This window comes from Rana temporaria, chromosome 3, assembly GCF_905171775.1.
Source record: "Rana temporaria chromosome 3, aRanTem1.1, whole genome shotgun sequence".
Taxonomy (NCBI): domain Eukaryota; kingdom Metazoa; phylum Chordata; class Amphibia; order Anura; family Ranidae; genus Rana; species Rana temporaria.
This window is the reverse complement of record NC_053491.1, coordinates 224738608-224757629: the sequence shown is the minus strand read 5'-3', so window position 1 is coordinate 224757629 and position 19022 is coordinate 224738608.

The following is a 19022-nucleotide window of genomic DNA, read 5'->3' as shown; positions in this document are numbered from 1 at the left end:
GCCATTTAAACCTCTTGGTGGATGTGGCCATTTAAACCTCTTGGTGGATGTGGCCATTTAAACCTCTTGGTGGATGTGGCCATTTATACCTCCCTCTTGGTGGATGTGGCCATTTATACCTCCCTCTTGGTGGATGTGGCCATTTATACCTCCCTCTTGGTGGATGTGGCCATTTTATACCTCCCTCTTGGTGGATGTGGCCATTTGTACCTCCCTCTTGGTGGATGTGGCCATTTATACCTCCCTCTTGGTGGATGTGTATGTGGCAATTATACCTCTTGGTGGGTGCAATGGCGTGTGATATTTTTTAAACTTGCCCAGTTGCAGATCCAGATCTTTTAAAATATTTTTTTTTTCTACTTTATAAAAATAATCATTATCTCATGGTTTACATTAAATGCTCATATTTGAAGTATATGCGAATGCACTACATCAAAAATGCGTTGTAAAACGTGAAATCTTATTTAGTTTCCATATTCGTATTTAGTTTCAAATGTAAACGTTTTTTTTATATATATATATATATATATATATATATATATATATATATATATATATATATATATATATATATATATATATATATAAGGGTTTACATAGTGGTCAAAGATCGCACAGCCCACTTTGAGCTACTCTTCCACATTAGGGAGGAGGGCATGATGTCACACACCTTGCCAACTGCACTTCTCTACTGGCTTTGAGCAGGTGCAATTTGCCAGTAAGTCTCGTGCTAGGAGCAGCTGTCATCAACCGGTCAGGGCGTGGAGCAAAGCAGCAAAACAGACCACGGAAAATACCAGTACAGCATCTTTTATTTCCATGAATTAAAAGCTGAGGCTCAAACTGACCACACCAGCAGGGATCTGCTGCTGTGCCTTGCATGGTCAGAATAGAAAAGGAAAGGAGGGTGACTGGCAGGATCACCAGGAAAAGAACATATAATAGATTACATTTTATTAAGATCCACATGGACAGGCACACATAGAATAAATAATATGTTTTGAGGTTACATACACTTCAGTCATTAAAGGGAAATCTTGTGAAATTCCCACACGGTTTAGAATAGTCTCCAAGCTACTTGAGCTTATAAGTGACAATCATTCCTAGTATTTGCTATTAAAAAGCTCCAGTTGAGTAATATTTTAAAAAGTGTTTGCTCGCAATCATATTAACATTCAAAATGTAATAATTTGATGACCCCCCAAAGAAATTCTGCTTATGACAAGCACTTAATTTGAAGATCAGTATTAAGAGTGCAGTAAGTAAAGGCGACTGGGACTTTTCAGTGTCTGTCCAGCCATCACCTTAGTGGATTTTTTTAAGTTTTTTACCCCAGCAAAATATCTTAAAGTTTGCAAAAGCACCAACACATTTATCAGTACATTGGGTGGGAAGCTCTATTTTCATATTTATATTGTATTGCTTTGGCTTTGAATGCCAAAATTGCAGCACTTTTACCATAAGTCATTATGTAATGAGGAAACCGCGTTTTCAGTTCAGTATAAACGTGAAATGGCAGGATATCCCAGCGTTGTTTATGCGTGGCAGTATTGCAGGGATATGTGATGGCACCAGTAATGAGCACCGTTCATTGATTATTTTAAGAGCTTGCTGCTTTAATAAGAAGGGGAAAAGTAATATTCGAAACAATCAGAATAACTTTTTATTTTTAATTTGTCAATGATATCCCCATATAGTTCCTCATGTACTGTATTTTAGTAAGCATGTTATTCTAGCCCTATTGAAGCAAAGCCTAGTGTATTGGATCCAATAAATGAAAGATTTCTAGCTTTTGTGTTGCCTAATGCATTTTGGATCAAAGCACTGCAAAGCCCTACAGCTACCTTAACACAGTAGCTTAAGACAGCCATAGATGATTTGAATCTCGGCCAGTTCAGCAGGAACCAGGCGAGATTAGAACCATGTAGGGGCAGACTGAATTCCAGCCGCTCGGACTTTACATGTCATTGCTAGCGGCTATTAAAGCTGCCAACAATTATCACTGTGTTCTCCTGGCCGGGATGGCTGATTCTTGCCAGCTTCCACCCTTGGCTGCAACTAAACTGCCATGTGAATGTATCCTGAAGGGCCCCTATATGAGTGGCTATGTATTCAGTGCTCATTTAGACTGGGGGCATTAAAAGACAGGGAAATCAAAGTTTCTGTACTGTTTTGTAGGTCACAAATGGTAGTAAAGAAAGACGTTTTAGTTTGGCTGTCAAAAGTGCCACCTGTACTAAGTCAAGCTCTTTTTGAGCAGCCTCTGTACACCCGGCCTCTTTATGTTCCTACGTCAATATCTGATTTAGAATATCATGAGGTTTCTGATGCAAACACCTTCCATTGGAGAAGCGTAGCTTGACTTTAGCCTTGCTTTTCAGTCCTCATTGAAAATAAGTAATTTTCCAAGTCACAGATGTGTTGCACTTTAAGTAATTGCTGTTAAATGTCTTGGCAGCGGCACGACAGCTGGTTGACGGCACTGAAAACGAACTCTTCGTGATTTGGACAGGTCTTCAAAAAAGTAAAAAGTCCTTTTTAACTTTATCACCAGGTAAATTGCTAAAGCTGGCCATACAAGGAGAGACTTTTGTCAGGTTTCTCATAAAGTGGGTGAAATTCGCTCAGTGGGTGGCTCTCTCGTACCACCTCCTGCCTGACATCCCTCAGCTGAAAAATTGAAAGTCGAGGGAAAATTGTTGCCTCAACTAGATGCAGACACTGTTCTGGTATTTTGACAGCTGGCAGGGCCATGCTGTGTTTTGTTCCTGGGGGAATCTGTTTCTGTTCCCTGCTTTTAGCAGAAGGTGCTGGTTCACTGTCCAACGAATAGGCTGGAGTGGAGGTAATAAACATGTATTAACTGCATTTGCTGTTCTTCAGGGATTCTTTCTTTTTGAACCAAGAACTTGGATTCATATGACGCACATGCAATTTTTCAGGTTTCGTTTTCAGTCTTTTACCTGTATGAAGAAATTAATGAAACATGGAGTTTAGTATAAATGGGCAACCACTCCATATTTCTTTGTCCGCATCTCAGTGTGTGTTTGTGTGTAGTTGCACACATTAAGCTTCTAAAGTTGCCCTAGTAGTCTCTCCAATTCTGTGTTTCTGCTGCCTCCTCTTTTCAGAATTTTGAGTTGGCCTTATAATGCAGCATGTGCTGAAACACACAGCATCAGAAGAGCAGTAAGGAAAGCAGTGGAAAAGATTTGCATCTTGTGGATGCCACTTCTATTTGTGCCCTCATCTTCTGCCCTTATAAATTTGTTTAAGACTTTCATGGAAATATTTTCCCAGACTGATGGTATAAAAATTGTGTGGGTGTGTGTATGTATATATATATATATATATATATATATATATATATATATATATATATATATATATATATATATATGTGTGTATGTGTGTGTGTGTATGTGTATATATATATATATATATATATATATATATATATATATATATATATATATATATATATATATATATATATATATATATATATATATATATATATATAAAAAATATGAAATTAAAGTTTTAAAGCTTCGTTTAACATTTAATGGCCATTCTAAAAATTTCCGAATGCACATATTTTTTCCGGGAAAAAACGCATTTGATAAATGGCTATACAAATATTGTGTGCCATAGAAAATTGCAACAATCACCATTTTATTCTCCAGGGCCTCAGCTTTCAAAAAATATATAATATTTGTGGGTCTTATGTAATTTTCTAGTAAAAAAAAAAAAGGCAGATTTTTAATGTATGTGAGAAATATCAAAATTGGCTCGGACGGCTTGATGGACTGGTGTCTTTATTTAACCTTGCGAACTATGTAAACAGCTGGGGAGTAGTAGTTAAAGCAGAGCTCCAGCCATTTTTGTGTTTATTAAAAGTCAGCAGCTACAAAAAGTGTAGCTGCTGACTTTTAATAAATAGCCACTCACCTGTCCCACTATCTAGGGGTGCAATTACCCCTGCCGTTTTCACTGTGTCCTTCCTCGGTGGCACCGACATCTTCACTATGGGCACCCGGCTGTGACAGCTTGTGCCTTCACATCCGGGTGCTCCCTGCCCAATGCACAAGCGGTGCTGTGGTCTGTGACTGGCCCAGAAGTCTTCTAGGACCTTTCATGTGTCCCAGGAGACTTCGGGAAGAACATGGGAGTGGGTACCTGTCAATATCGGGTACCCACTCTCTACCCCACCTCTTCTCCAAAAGCTTAGTTTCACAAAAAAGGAGACGGGGAGGAGGCCTTAAAGCGGAACTTCCCCTTTTGGGTGGAGCTCCGCTTTAATGTGCCAGGGATTCTAAAATGTATAAAGGATATTTTGGAAAATGGCCATTAAAGGTGAACTAACCCTTTAAATTAAATGGTTCACTGAAACAATGTAACTGCTAACACTGGAATTGGTTAGACCTGATCCTAAACATCCTGAGCAGGAGTTGTCTCTCCTTGTAGCTTCTGGATCTTAAGTGGCCAGAAAAAAAAAAAAAGATGGGTTTACATAAACATGGCTTGATACTATTGTATGTAGGGCTACGAGAACTTTGTATAATTTGGGTTTAAGGTGAGGACTGATTTTTGCCTATAGTTTGGATGGCCAGAGATGGCAAATGTTGGTGAAAGATATGATTGCTTCCTCCTAGCCACTTTTTTTTTTCCTCCATCTGGCTGACCATCACATGTACCATGCACAGTTTGAATTATTTTAATTTTTTTTACACATTTACGTAAAAACGACTTCTGGTTTAGGTGTTCTAGTCCTTAAGGCTCCATGCACACTGGGCTTAAAAAAAAGTCTGTTCTCTTGGGAGTAATAAAACGCTCCTATAGAGCATTTTTTTGTACAAAGTTTAGGAGAGTTTTTTTTCTGCCAGTGAGCTCCAATCAGAAACGCGAATCAGAAGTTTTTTTTTTCCCTGTCTCTTTACGTTGAGCTCAAAATACGCCTGCAATCATCCTAATGTACACGGACACATAGGATAACATTGAGCTGCTTCTACAGACAGAACACAACTCCTGTAGAAGCTTTTTAAGCCAGTGCGCATGGAGCCTTATGGCACAGCCTATGCTACAAAAGCCGTAACAGCCCATAAACCATTTATTATGCTGAATTGGAGTGCTTCCTTAACCAGCAGTGGGTGGGATTGAAAGCTGTAATGAATGTGTCAATTCAAAATTTTCTTGGATGTATCCCAAATAATGGCTTTTTCTGTAAGCATTTCATGACCATTTCCCTGTTGTTCATATTACCTTTTTGAATTCTCTTATTCAATGCCTTGTTTGAAATCCATACATCTTTTTAAGAAGTTGAATTGCTGTATAGTACTGTGATTTTATGTGCAGGCCCCCACGTCTGCAAGCCTGTGTGCTATTATTTTTTTATTTTTTATTTTTTTTCCTTCAAGTTTACATTAAACAGAAACTGTGATCCCATCTACTCCAATACCTGTCCAGTTGTGGTTTGCTTTGCAGTGTGGCACTGCTTCTCTCTTGAAAAAATTCTCTTTCAATATCTTAAATGTTGATTGACAAACCATTTGAAGCAGTGAACTTGTTGCCGGTACACAGTGGAGACAGCTATTTTTTTCTAAGTTATTGGATTTTACATTTACTAACAAAACAGAGGAATGAGCCCTGCTTGTACATGTGCAAAAAGGTTGGTTTATAGTTAACAGCTGCTGGTTTAACACTGTTAAAAATTAAGATGTGGGTTTCTCATGCATATGTTTTTGGAGTCAGATTGTCTTTAATTAATAAAGCCTTATGATCCTGGTTCTCTAAGGTAGACCATAGAAGGATCAAATCTCTGCGATTTCAGCAGGGACCTGCCAAGATTTGATCCATCAATGCACAGGCTGGTTGTACTAAAGTCAATCCATCGATCGATTTCATGCTATAGCCAGCTGCCAGCAGTGATCACTGTGTTCTGCCGGCAGGGAAGGCTCCCCAGAACAGAATAGCACTGCAGCAGAGATTCCTCCATCTACATTGACTGTGTTGAGGGGGGAAATCGAGCAATTTTCTTTGCTTCTGGAAGGAGAGAAAATTGTATAATTTATGGGCTGCTTGGCAAAATGCCATAGAGCCATTTGACACAATGTTGGGGCACAGCTTCTGAAAATACTTTCCAATGCTCCTGATTGACCAATTACCCTAAAATGCACTGGCCATAATGTTGTCAAATCTAGAATATAGATCCGAAGGCCCCTTTCACATGTACGGATCCCGTGAGGATCCGTGCACGTCTCATCCGCTTGCTCAGCGGGGATCGCGCCGTTGATCCCCGCTGAGCCGGCAGATGACAGGATGGTCCCCGCACACTGTCCAGGGACCACCCTGTCAGATCTCTGCTCTCCCCTATGGGGGGATCGGATGAACACGGACCGTCTGTCCGTATTCACCCGATCCGCTCTGCAGACGGATGGAAAAATAGGATTTTCCTCCGTCTGCAGAATCGGAGCATAGCGGGGACCGATGAGATCGGGTGTCGTGGATGTTCATCCGCTGACACCCCCTATTTCCTAGAGATTAATGTATGTCCCTTTTTCATCCAAAAACGGATGGATGAAATACGAACATACGGTCCACATGTGTGAAAGGGTCCCAAATTGTGCCCAGTGCAGATAATCCACTAAAAGCTTATTCAGCAAAGCATTACAAAGCCTCATAAACCATAGCAGTCAGATCGTAGACCAGAAATTATTCTGGTTGGTTTGTCTGGGTTATAGGAGTTGGCGAATTGCTTTTTGTCCTACTGAATGAACCAGATTGCGGCTAAGGGACTCTAGACACTGCAGTTTTTTTTTTTTTTCTGTTGGAGATATGAAGAAGATTACATGATGCAGTGAGCCACAAATCTGCTATTTGTATGCACTTATCCTATGTGCTTGACACAAGTTAAGCCTCGTACACACGATCAGTTTTCCAGACGGGAAAACTGTGAGGAGAGCTTTTGGCCGGGAATCCCAGCCGTGTGTATGCTCCTCGCAGTTTTTCCGATGGGAAAACTGGGCAAAAACCGCCGGACAAAAAAAGCGAACCAGTTCTCGTTTCTTAGCCGAGAAATCCGGCTGACTTTTTCCCGGTGGTTTTTGGCAGTTCTCCTGTCGGAAAAAACGGCCATGTGTAGGGGAAAGACTGAACCGAGCAGATTCTCTCGACTTTCCCCTCGGGATTTCCGACGGGAACTTTTCCTGTTGGAAATCCCATACATGTGTACGAGGCATAACTGTTGCTCCCAAAATGTGGCTTCATATCATGGTTGCACAGTAGTAAGCTTTTGGATAAAATTGTGCTAGCTTTTAGGTTTGTATGAAGGACAATCCAAGAGGCCATAGACTATACATGGCATTTATACATTGATGCTCCATTAAAAAGCAGGATATTGCACATAGTAATTTAGTAGTTCTAATACCTACACTGCATTGGAGCTGTCATCTTATTAATCTTAACCACAGGTTTTAGGAAAGAATATCACTTGATTCCCCCATCAACACAGTCACTGACTGTATTGATGGGGGGGGGGGGGTCTCTCCTGCGGAGCCATTGTGTTCTCTCGGTGGGGGGGGGGGGCGTCCCTGATGGGAGAACACAGTAATTACTACTAGCAGCTTTAATAGCCGCTGTACCCAAGTTGATCAATCAACTTGAGTACATTAAGCCTGCCCAAACATGGTTCGAAACTCGGCCCATCTCTGCTGATCCGTCCCAGATTCGAACCATCTATGGCCGGCTTTATTCCCTAAACAGAAGTTTAGTGTCCTAGACCAATGTTTCACATCTCCAGTCCTCAAGGCACCCCAACAGGTCATGTTTTCAAATCACCTGTGGAAAATGATAAAAAGCCTGAAAAAATGACCTGTTGGGGCACCTTGAGGACTGGAGTTGAGAAACACTGCCCTAGACTCTACTGCCCAACCCAAGAGGTTCCTCATTAGGATTACAAACTCTTCTCTTTATCTGCAACTGACCTGTGCAATTCAGGTGTCGGCAATAGAAAAAGGTAACATTGCCTGATTAACTGTCAAACCTTTTGTACTTGGGTGAGCCAGTAACTAAAGGAGTAGTTGGCAACACATCTGCACCATGCTAAAACAAACTGTTTGGGTTTTGATGCTCTAGCCCCCGTTTTTCTAATGCCGTAGGCTTAAATAATTTCTGGTGCAAAATGGTTTTCATTCTCCACATTTTCCAGGCTAAATCCTCAAGGAGGAACTCTCTTTGGGGATTCATTTGAAGTAAATTGAATAATGCAGGACAACCTTCAAGTTATGGTCGGGTAAAACCAAACACATTTATTTTTTTTGGCACACCCTTTCCTACCCAGTGATTAGGCAGAAGACTATTTGGAAGATGTTCTATACATTTATTTTTTTAACAATGTAGCACTTACTGGTGGTAATTGCATTAAACATTTTTGTGCCCAGCAGGATATATTATACTGATCCATGGCAGACTGGTAGCAGAAAGCAAGTTTGCAGTTGCAAAGCCATCAATTGAGACACAGGTTCTGTCATCCCTGTCTGATGGGTAATAACTCTTTACTGGTTGATTTGTCTGTTTGAATTGCTGCACATCATACTGCATTACTTACAATAAAATGGCTCCCTCCACTGTGCGTTTTGGACAACTTGCAAAAAGTTTTATTTCACCTGCAAAATATTTACCGGTGGCATTTGTGAAGCAATCCTCCTGCTCATTCACACACTGACCTCTATTTAAAGTTATTGAATTTTTGAAAAACAAACTCGTAATAACTAAAGTTTATTACACATTCTGCAGCGACGGCGTTATCATTCTAGTATTGTAAATGTAATTGTAACTTCCTATTTTTTATATTTGAAATGTCATTTTTATTTATTTATTTTTCTGTTGTTGGATGAGTGAAGGTCAAAAAAAAAAACAAAAAAAAAAATCTGCTAAAAAACAGTGAGTGACGTGTAAAACATACAGAAAGTGCAGGTATCTTTTTAATGTTATTTGAGACAATTATTGGAGTTTAACAGCAAATAGTAAAAAAACTCATTTCAGGGGTTCCAAACCTATGTGGCATGGTGACATACACAATAATACACAATTCATTTTTATGACAATAATCTTATAAGCAGAATCACTACTGTGAATAAGTATCTGTATATTTAAACAATAGATAAATGGTTCCATTTGCACTTAAATACAGTTTATGCATAATCTTCATTGCCTATCCGAATATTTTCCTGACTGCCAGATCCAGCCTGGCATTATGCTGCATAGATTCACATTGGTTGGGAATCTCTGACTAAAGCTGGATACACACTGTACAATTTTCCTTTGTTTTTTCCTTTAGATTTACCAAAAACATACAATATGAGGTCAAACCTAAACACTTTCAATTTGTATGCATTCAGGCAGGCCCTTGCACTACATAGTTGAAGGTAAATCTAACGGAAATCGAACAACAAAAGTTGTATAGTGTGTATCCAGCTTTAGAAGATTGAAATGTCAATAAAGATTGCAGATAATGGACTAAACGTTGGGTACTCCATCTGGACTAAGCGTCTATATTTTTTTAGATGCCGTACTGGCATTCCGTGAAAAAGGGGGTTTCCCTGCACTGGTTAATAGTTCTGTTCAACTGATTTAATAAAGACTTTTCGGCTATTCGTAAACGGCAGTAAAAATTGATCACTTTTTCAGACTGCATTTCAGATTCATTTTATGTGTCTATGAAGAGCTCTCTATACATGTCTATGATGTGTTTCCCTTCAAATTATTGGCCTAGATATATTAAGGAATAAAATCAAGATGAATTGAGAAAATGGAGAGTATTGTTGTTTTAATAAAGATGTTCATTGTAAAATTAGGGTGATTTGCTGCTGCTGCTGCTGCTGTTTAACAGCTTCATTGCTTTACATTCTTTCTTATACATTTTACCCAAACATAGTGTTTTCTGATGTACTGTAATTCTTTCCAGTGTGTTCAGTGGTCCAAGTCTCATGAAAAATGCCACGTTTATTTTGCCAAATTATCAACATTAATGTATAACTAAAGCAGGGCTCGACAAATCCCAGTCGCCATGGCGACTAGAAATAGCATCCTGGCGACTTGGCTTGGAAGAATTTTTTTTTTTTTTTTGTGTGTGAAGTCCCCAGCTCTTCCTTGTGTGAGCTGGCGCCATCTGGTGGTGGCCATTGGTATTACAAGTTAAGCATTACAAGTTAAACAGCAATTCTAATGCCATTTTTCACTATTTTCACTGCCATCTTCTTCCCTTTAATTAGAACCCCCAAACATTATATATATATATATTTTTTATCTTAACACCCTAGAGAATAAAATGCGATCGTTGCAATACTTTCTGTCACGCCGTATTTGCGCAGCGGTCTTACAAGCGCACTTTTTTGGGAAAAAAATACACTTACACTTACAAATACAGTAAAGTTATCCCAATTTTTTTTTATATTATGAAAGATAATGTTATGCCGAGTAAATTGATACCCAACATGTCACACTTCAAAATTGCGTCCGCTCGTGGAATGCCGACAAACTTTTACCCTTTAAAATCTTCATAGGCGACGTTTAAAAAAATCTACAGGTTGCATGTTTTGAGTTAGAGGAGGTCTAGGGCTAGAATTATTGCTCTCGCTCTACCAATCACGGCGATACCTCACATGTGTGGTTTGAACACCGTTTACATATGCGGGCGCTGCTCACGTATGCGTTCGCTTCTGCGCGCAAGCTCGTCGGGACGGGGTGCGTTTTCTAGGCTCCTAACTTTTTTAGCTGGCTCCTAGATTCCAAGCAAATTTGTCAAACCCTGAACTAAAGGCAAAACTTTTTTCGTTTTGAATAGAGTGGAGAAGGATTAGAACACCTGTCAATGGTTATTGCCGTCTGTAAGTGCCGGTTTACACCAGAGCGGCTTCAAAGTAGTGCAACTTTGAAGCCGACATCCCTGCGTGACTTCATCGCGGCTTGCATATGACTTCTTTTAACAGAAGTCGTGATGCATTCCCCCCAAAGTGCGCTGCCGACTTAGCAGTGTCGCACGGATTTGAAAAAAGTAGTTCTTGCACTACTTTTGGCAATTTTGGGTGCAACTTGCATAGACCTTTTTTGTATGAAGCCGCACAGATGTCTTCTTAGTCGCACTGACATGTGGCTTTGAAATCGTGTGATTTCAGATGAAGTCGCATGATTTCAAAGCTGCAGTCAGTATGAACGAGGACTTGGTTCACATTGGTATGACTCGACATGTCAAATCGACTGCATTTGCCGACAATGGCACCGTTCTAATCCGCTCTGCACCGATTTAAAAAAGTACTGTATTTATTGCCGTATAACGCTCACTTTTTTATCAGTTAGTTAGGGTGCGTGTTAGACGCCGATAAATACGGTCGTTTTTGTACTACTTTTTGCAATTTCAGACCGTGGTGATGTACATTGACATCTGCACAGATGTCTCTGAAATCGCGGCCGAAATCGGGACTGACAAGCGGGAGTGAAATGGTGCCAGTTCAGCTGAACTCGCACGGCTTCATTCCTGCAGCCCAGTTTGAACCTGGGCTTAGAGATTTACATTCTCTACTTGTCATGTTTACAGTTGTCAGTAAAAGAAAATACCACATTTTGGATTGTCCAACAAGGATACTAGTTCTGGTAACAGTCAAGAATTCCCTCACTTTAGCCTAGGTTCACATTGGAGCAATTTGTGAGATCAAATCGCATGACAAGTCACAGCCTATTGACAGCAATGGCACTGTTCTAATCAGTGTAACACTGATTTTATGGTGCTGCACCGATTTGCAAAAATAGTTCCTGCACTACTTTTGCCAATTTCAGATGTGACTTCCATAGACCTCTGTGTATGAAACCATACAGATGTCTATCAAGTAGCACCTGAAATTACACTGACTTTGCTACTTTGAAATCGTGCTACTTCAAGTGAAGTAGCGCAATTTCAAAGTAGCATCAATGTGAACAAGGGCTTTGAGTAATTTCTTGTCACCTCCATGTTTTAGGCCTGGTTCGCACCTATGCATTTTTTAGTAAATTTTCAGTTTTGCAGAAACACACTACAGTCCATTTAACATGGCTTCGTAGGGTCATGTTTACATCTGTGCATTTTATGGAAAGGGCACCAGGGGAAAAAAAGGTGACAGGAGGAATCTCCAGCTGATTGACCGCCTTAGCTCTGTTCCTGTGTTCTATGTTCAGGGGGTGTGTCCCATCCCTCAAATCGGCTCTCAGCGCTCTCCTTGGTGAGCTCTGCAGATTTCAACTTTAGCCCTCCCTTTTTTATGACATCTCAGACAAGCTTTATAAATTATGTATTTTGAGCTAATGTAGAAAAAAGAAGACTGCAAATAAACAGGTACAACTTTTAAGAAGGATTTGTTTAATCTCTGTGTATCATCTAAGCTCTGGCTGAGCCACTCAAGGACATTCACAGAGTTGCCCGTAGCCACTCCTTTGTTATCTTGGCTGTGTACTTGGGGTCGATGTCCTGTTGGACGATGAACCTTTTCCCCAGCATGAGGTCCAGAGCTCTGGAGCAGGTTTTCATCAAGGATGTCTCCCGCTGCTGAAACGCATTCCCACAGCACGATGCTGTCACCACCATGCTTCACTATAGAGATAGTATTGGTCAGGTGATGAGCGGTGCCTGGTTTCCTCCAGACATGATGCTTGCAATTTAGGTCAAAGAGTTCAATCTTTGTTTTATCAGATCAGACAATTTTGTTTCTCATGGTCTGAGAGTCCTTCAGGTGCCTTTTGGCAAACTCCAGGAGGGCTGTTATGTGCCTTTTACTGAGGAGTGGCTCCCGTATGGCCACTCTATCATACAGGCCTGATTGGTGGAGTGCTGCAGAGAGGGTTGTTTCATCTGAAAAAATCTTCTTTCTCCCCAAAAACGCTGGAGCTCTGTCAGAGTGACCATCGGGTTCTTGGTCACCTCCCTGACTAAGGCCCTTCTCCCTCGATCGCTCAGTTTGGTCAGGCAGCCCGCTCTAGGAAGAGTCCTGGTGGTTCTAAACTTCTTCCATTTATGGATGATGGAGGCCACTGTGCTCATTGAGACCTTCAATGCTGCAGAAATTATTCTGTACCCTTCCCTAGATCTGTGTCTCAATATAATCCGGTCTCGGAGGTCTACAGACAATTCCTTGGATTTCATGGCTTTTTTTTGTACTCTGACATGTACTGTTATTTGTGGGACTTAATATAGACAGGTGTGCACCTTTCCAAATAATGTCCAATCAACTGAATTTACCACAGGTGGACTCCAATCAAGTTGTGATTTTTTTTTCTTTTCTAGCCCCCTTTAAGTCACGTCAAAACAGATTAAGGCCCCTTTCACATCAGTAATGATCCGTCCCGTGAACCTCAGCTTGCTCAGCGGGGATCGCTCCGTTGATCCCCGCTGAGCCGGCGGATCACACTGTGCAGGGACCGCCCTGTCTGTTCTCCGCTCTCCCCTGTGGGGGGATCGAATGAACACGGAACGTCTGTCCGTGTTCACCCAATTCGATCCGCCAGACGGATGGAAAAGTGCGTTTTTTCCTCTGTCACACTTTGGCGGTTCGGATGTCAGTGGGCATGTCACCGCTGACATCCGCGGCTCCATAGAGGAGCACGGAGCGCCCGTTTAGGTCCGCCTAAAAAAACTGGCAGGCGGACCTGAACGGGCCGCCCGTGTGAAAGAGCCCCAAGTATTCGTGAGTTTTCCATCGGTGCTCATCAGTTTTTTTTTTTTTGTTTTTTTTTTACATCCACTACCAATGCAAAGACAAAATGAAAAACTGAGTTTGTCAGCTTACATCCGTTTTTTCGTTTGATCCGTTTTAAAAAACGGATGATGACAAATGTGGATGTTAACTGATAGATGATCATCCATTTACATCAGTTTTTCCATAGAGATGCATTGATGTCTGTTTTTCATCTTTCAACGGACAGCATGTGTGAAAGGGGCATTAAGTTGCAAAGAATTCAAACAAACTTCTTTCACGTTGTCATTAGTGGGTATTGTTTGTAGAATTTTGAGGAAAATAATGAATTTAGTCCATTTTGGAATAAGGCCGTAACATAACAAAATGTGGAAAAAGTGAAGCACTGTGATGCACTGTATGTAAGGGATTACAGCCACTTTATCTATGGACAGTATGTGAAAGAAAATCTCTAAGCGCCGGTTCACACTGTTGCGGTCCGAGATTGGATGTGATTCGTACCGCACTGCAAATCACATGCGATGTCTGTGCGATGCGATTTCAGACATACAGATAGTATGGCTGAATTTACATCGCATTAGGACCAAATTTACACCCATGCGATCCGATTCCTGTCCGAATTTGCAGATCGCGCTGCGATATGCAAACTGATTTGGGGGTGTCAACTTTTAAGACATGCGATGCGGGAACCCACAGTGGATTTGCAGGGTTCCCGAATCGCAGCAGTGTGAACCGGCACTAAAGGTGGGAAAAATAAATAACTGAAATGACTCTATCAAAAATAAAATTTCTTTTCCGTACATCACGGGACACAGAGCGGCATATTCATTACTATGTGGGTTATATGGAGTACCTTCAGGTGATGGACACTGGCAATCTCAAACAGGAAGTCCCCTCCCTATATAACCCCCTCCCATAGGAGGAGTACCTCAGTTTTTTCGCCAGTGTCTTAGGTGTTGGTCACAGAGAAGTTTGCCTCCAGGTCTTTTGAGACTAGGCAGACTATACCGGATCTGTCCAAAGTGCCTCAGAGCCAAAGTGGACAGTACCCGGGCCCCAAGTCGTGGGGTTTCGCCTATAATGCCTCTTCACTAGGGGCTGGATCCTGGGCCCAGAACTTTGAGCTTTCTAAAGTCCAAAAGGCACTGTTGCCAGGATGCTATATAGGTCCAGGGCAGTGGTGTTCCACCGGACCCGGGTCCCTGAAGGTCTAGTACAGACCCCACGGAGATGGGGGAAGATTGGGCCTCTTGCTTTTTGCAATGCCCTGCAGCGTGGAGCAGGTAAGAGGGGGGCCTGCGGAACTTGGTTCGTCGGCAGGTCCCTCAGGGGGAAGACTAGTTGGGTTTAGCCTGGGATGCTCTGCATGGGCAACTTCTACCACTATGTCTGCTAGACAGGATGGTCACCTCCCATTTACTAGTGTACCCCCCTCCCCCACGGACTGTGTCTGCTTGTGGCTGTCCCGCATGGTTTTTGGGGGGTAGAGGCTCTTTTGCCTGGTTCTAGGGAAAGCAGGGCAGGCCCACCCCCCGTTATCTCCCGGCTTAAAGACCAGGGACTTGCCTGTATTAGGTCCCCTGCAGCTCTGGGTCCTCTTGCGCCGCCGGCGTGCTGCTCCTCTCCTCATGGATGCTTCCCCTCTGGGATGCGCGCGCGTGCGCGCGCATGATGTAGATGCGCGCTGAGGGGGCGGGGAGCGTCGCGACGTCGGCGGGGAGAGGGGGGCGTTCCCCCCTCGCTGTTATCAGCAGCAGTTCTGTCCTCCGGTCAGTGTGGGATTCGTCTGCTGACCGGAGGGACACAGAGCGTGGACAGAGCGGAGAAAAGGGTGACACCTAGTGGCGGTAAAGAGACCTGTATAGGTCTGGAGCCAAGCTCCTCACTGACTAAGGGGAGAAAATAGGAGGTTTTCCCTAATTTTCTCTATTAGCCAAAGGGTCTTTGACAGCAGTCTGGCAATTTACACAGTCCCTTTAAAGTGCAAAAAAATATTTTTTAACTATTTAAAAAAAAAAAAAAAAAACAAGACAAAAAAAAAAAAAAAGAGGTTTTCTTTCAGGGGAAAGGTGTGCACTACCTTCCCATAGGCTTATAAGGTTTCGTGCCTTAAGCTACTTGTATATTATTTTTTGTTTATTCTCCTTGCTACAACAGTCAGTTGTTAGTAGCGGAGTACCTCGGTATTGTATCATGGGCCCTAAAGGTTCGGGGACTAAAGGTGCTAAACAGGCAAAGAAACAGAAGGGTTCCCCCTCTAGCTCTGAGGATCTTAATCTATCTATGCCGGTTCTGTCCTCTCCTAGTAAGCTAGAAAATGCCGCCTTTGAGGAGCCATTAGGTGTGGTGGGTGCTGTGGCTGGCCCCATTCTGCCCGACCCAGTGTTTGTCACGCAGGATATGTTATCTGTCTCCCTGCAGGGGTTAGAACAGAGGCTGACAACTTTGCTTACTAATTCTCTGGCAGCCAAAAAGCGGACTAGATCTCCGTCCCCTAAGTTGGTGTCCTCTGATGCTGAGATTCTCTCCCCAGAGGATTTAGAATCCCAGGAGGACCAAACGGAGCAGGGCCTAGAAGGCTCAGACATTGAGGAGTCCACTATTGAGGAACCTTTTTCGGTCTCTCAAGCAGAGAATCTGTGGGTACAGTCTTTAACGGACATGGTCCGCTCGGCTTTTAAGCTGCCCTCGCCAGGGCCTCAGATTCCTGCCGTATCTTCTTTGGGCTCCTTAAAAGCACCATTAAGTAACGCAGTGTTTCCGGTTCACCCATTATTGGAAGACCTGATCTTTCAAGATTGGGCCCGGCCCGATAAAATTTTTGTGCCTCCTAAAAGGTTTTCTGTTTTGTACCCCATGGAGGAAAAATTTTCAAAGAAATGGGTGCTTCCCGCTGTGGATGCAGCGGTCTCCTGCGTAAACAAATCTTTAACTTGCCCAGTAGAAAACATACAGATGTTCAAGGATCCGGTTGATAAGCGGTTGGAAACCCTTTTGAAGGCATCCTTTTCTACTGCAGGGGCAGTGGTGCAACCGGCCGTGGCTGCAATTGGCGTTTGTCAGGCGTTAAAAGACCAGACTAAGCAGATGCTAAAAGAGCTCCCGGCTCAGCAGGCACAGGATCTGGCCGACCTTCCCAGGGCTCTATGTTTCGCGGTGGATGCCATAAAGGACTCCATCCAACAAGCTTCCCGTCTGTCGCTATTCTTGGTGCATATGCGAAGGCTCCTGTGGCTAAAGAATTGGTCGGCAGAGACTCCGTGTAAAAAGCTGTTGGCGGGTTTTCCCTTCCACGGAGGAAGGCTCTTTGGGGAAGATCTGGATAAGTACATACAGACGATATCTAGTGGCAAGAGTACTCTTTTACCAGTCAAAAAGAGATTTCGGGGTCCAGCGTTTAAGCGGCAGCAATCCCCAGCCCCAGGGCCCTCGGCCCCCAGGCAGTATCGACGGCCTCCCGCACGGTCAAACTTTGGTAATAAGTCGCAAGGGCAGGCCGCGGGTGGCAAGCGACCATGGGTCCGCAAGCCAGTTAAACCTGCTCCAAAGTCAGCGTTGTGAAGGGGCGCCCCCACTCAATCGGGTGGGGGGCAGGCTTCGATTCTTTGCAAAGGTCTGGGAAGCCAAGATCCCCGACAAGTGGGTTCTTTCCCTGGTGGCGACTGGTTACAAAATAGAATTTCGGGAGTTTCCCCCTCCGCATTTTCAGGAATCAAGAATTCCAAGCGATCCGGAAAGGAGGGCTGCCTTGCTAACAGCCTTGGATCGTCTTCTAAACCAAGGGGTAATCGTAGAGGTACCAGTTCAGGAGCACAAGCTAGGCTTTTACTCCAATCTGTTCATCGTGCCAAAGCCCAACGGCGATGTAAGGCCCATCCTGGATCTAAAGATTCTAAACTCTTACCTGAGGATTCGGTCCTTTCGGATGGAATCCATACGGTCTGCCACCGCAGCCTTGCAGCGAAACGATTTATTGGCCTCAATAGACATAAGAGACGCGTATCTTCATGTCCCAATTTTTCAGGGTCATCAAAAATTCCTACGCTTTGCTATCGCAGGGCGCCACTATCAATTTGTGGCTCTTCCTTTCGGGTTGGCTACTGCCCCCCGTGTGTTTACGAAGGTCCTGGCCCCCATCTTGGCCAATCTAAGGACCCAGGGAATCTTGATCCTGGCCTATTTGGACGACCTCCTGATCATAGATCACTCTGCTCCGGGCCTGTGTCGAGCGGTAGCCCTTTCAGTTCAGTACCTCGAGGTATTCGGTTGGGTTTTAAACCAAGAAAAGTCGGCTTTGCAGCCCACAAAACGATTGGAATACCTCGGCATGCTGCTAGACACGGAGCAGCAAAGAGTGTTTCTTTCTTTAGAGAAGTTCAAAGGGATCAAAGAATTGATCCAGTTGGTGCTAAGCAAAAGGCAGCCAACTATACGATTGTGCATGAGATTACTGGGAAAGATGGTGGCCGCTTTCGAGGCAGTGCCATACGCTCAGGCACACACTCGAATCCTGCAGACAGCCATCCTGTCTGCATGGAACAAAGATCCGCAACGCCTGGATCTTCCGTTGATCCTCCCATCAAGGGTCCGGCAAAGTCTCTACTGGTGGCTAAAGCCTCAGAACCTCCTAAAAGGGAAGTCATTCAGTCCCATCATCTGGAAACTGGTAACCACAGATGCCAGCCTGAAGGGCTGGGGAGCGGTCCTGGATGGGCAAGTCCAGCAGGGAGTTTGGACAGAGTCGGAAAGAGGGCTGCCAATCAATGTCCTAGAGATCAGGGCGGCCCGTTTAGCCTTAAAGGCCTGGACGTCCAAACTTCTAGGGTTTCCAGTGAGAGTGCAGTCCGACAATGCCACGGCTGTGGCATATATAAATCACCAGGGGGGCACGAAAAGTCGAGCCGCCCAAAGGGAAGTGAGCTTAATTTTCCTGTGGGCAGAGTCGCATGTACCATGCATCTCGGCGATCTTTATCCCAGGGGTGGACAATTTACAGGCGGACTTCTTAAGTCGCCAGCAGCTGGTTTCAGGGGAGTGGTCTCTCCATCCCCAGGTCTTTCAGGAGATCTGCCAGAAATGGGGATCCCCGGATGTGGACATCATGGCATCAAGGTTCAACAGGAAACTGAGCAAATTCATGTCCCGATCAAGGGACCCTCTGGCCTGTGGAACCGATGCGTTGGTTTGCCCTTGGCATCCGTTCAATCTGCTGTACGCCTTCCCCCCGTTACAGATGCTGCCCCGCCTGCTGCGCAGGATCAGGGTGGAAAACAAACCAATCATTCTGATAGCCCCCGCATGGCC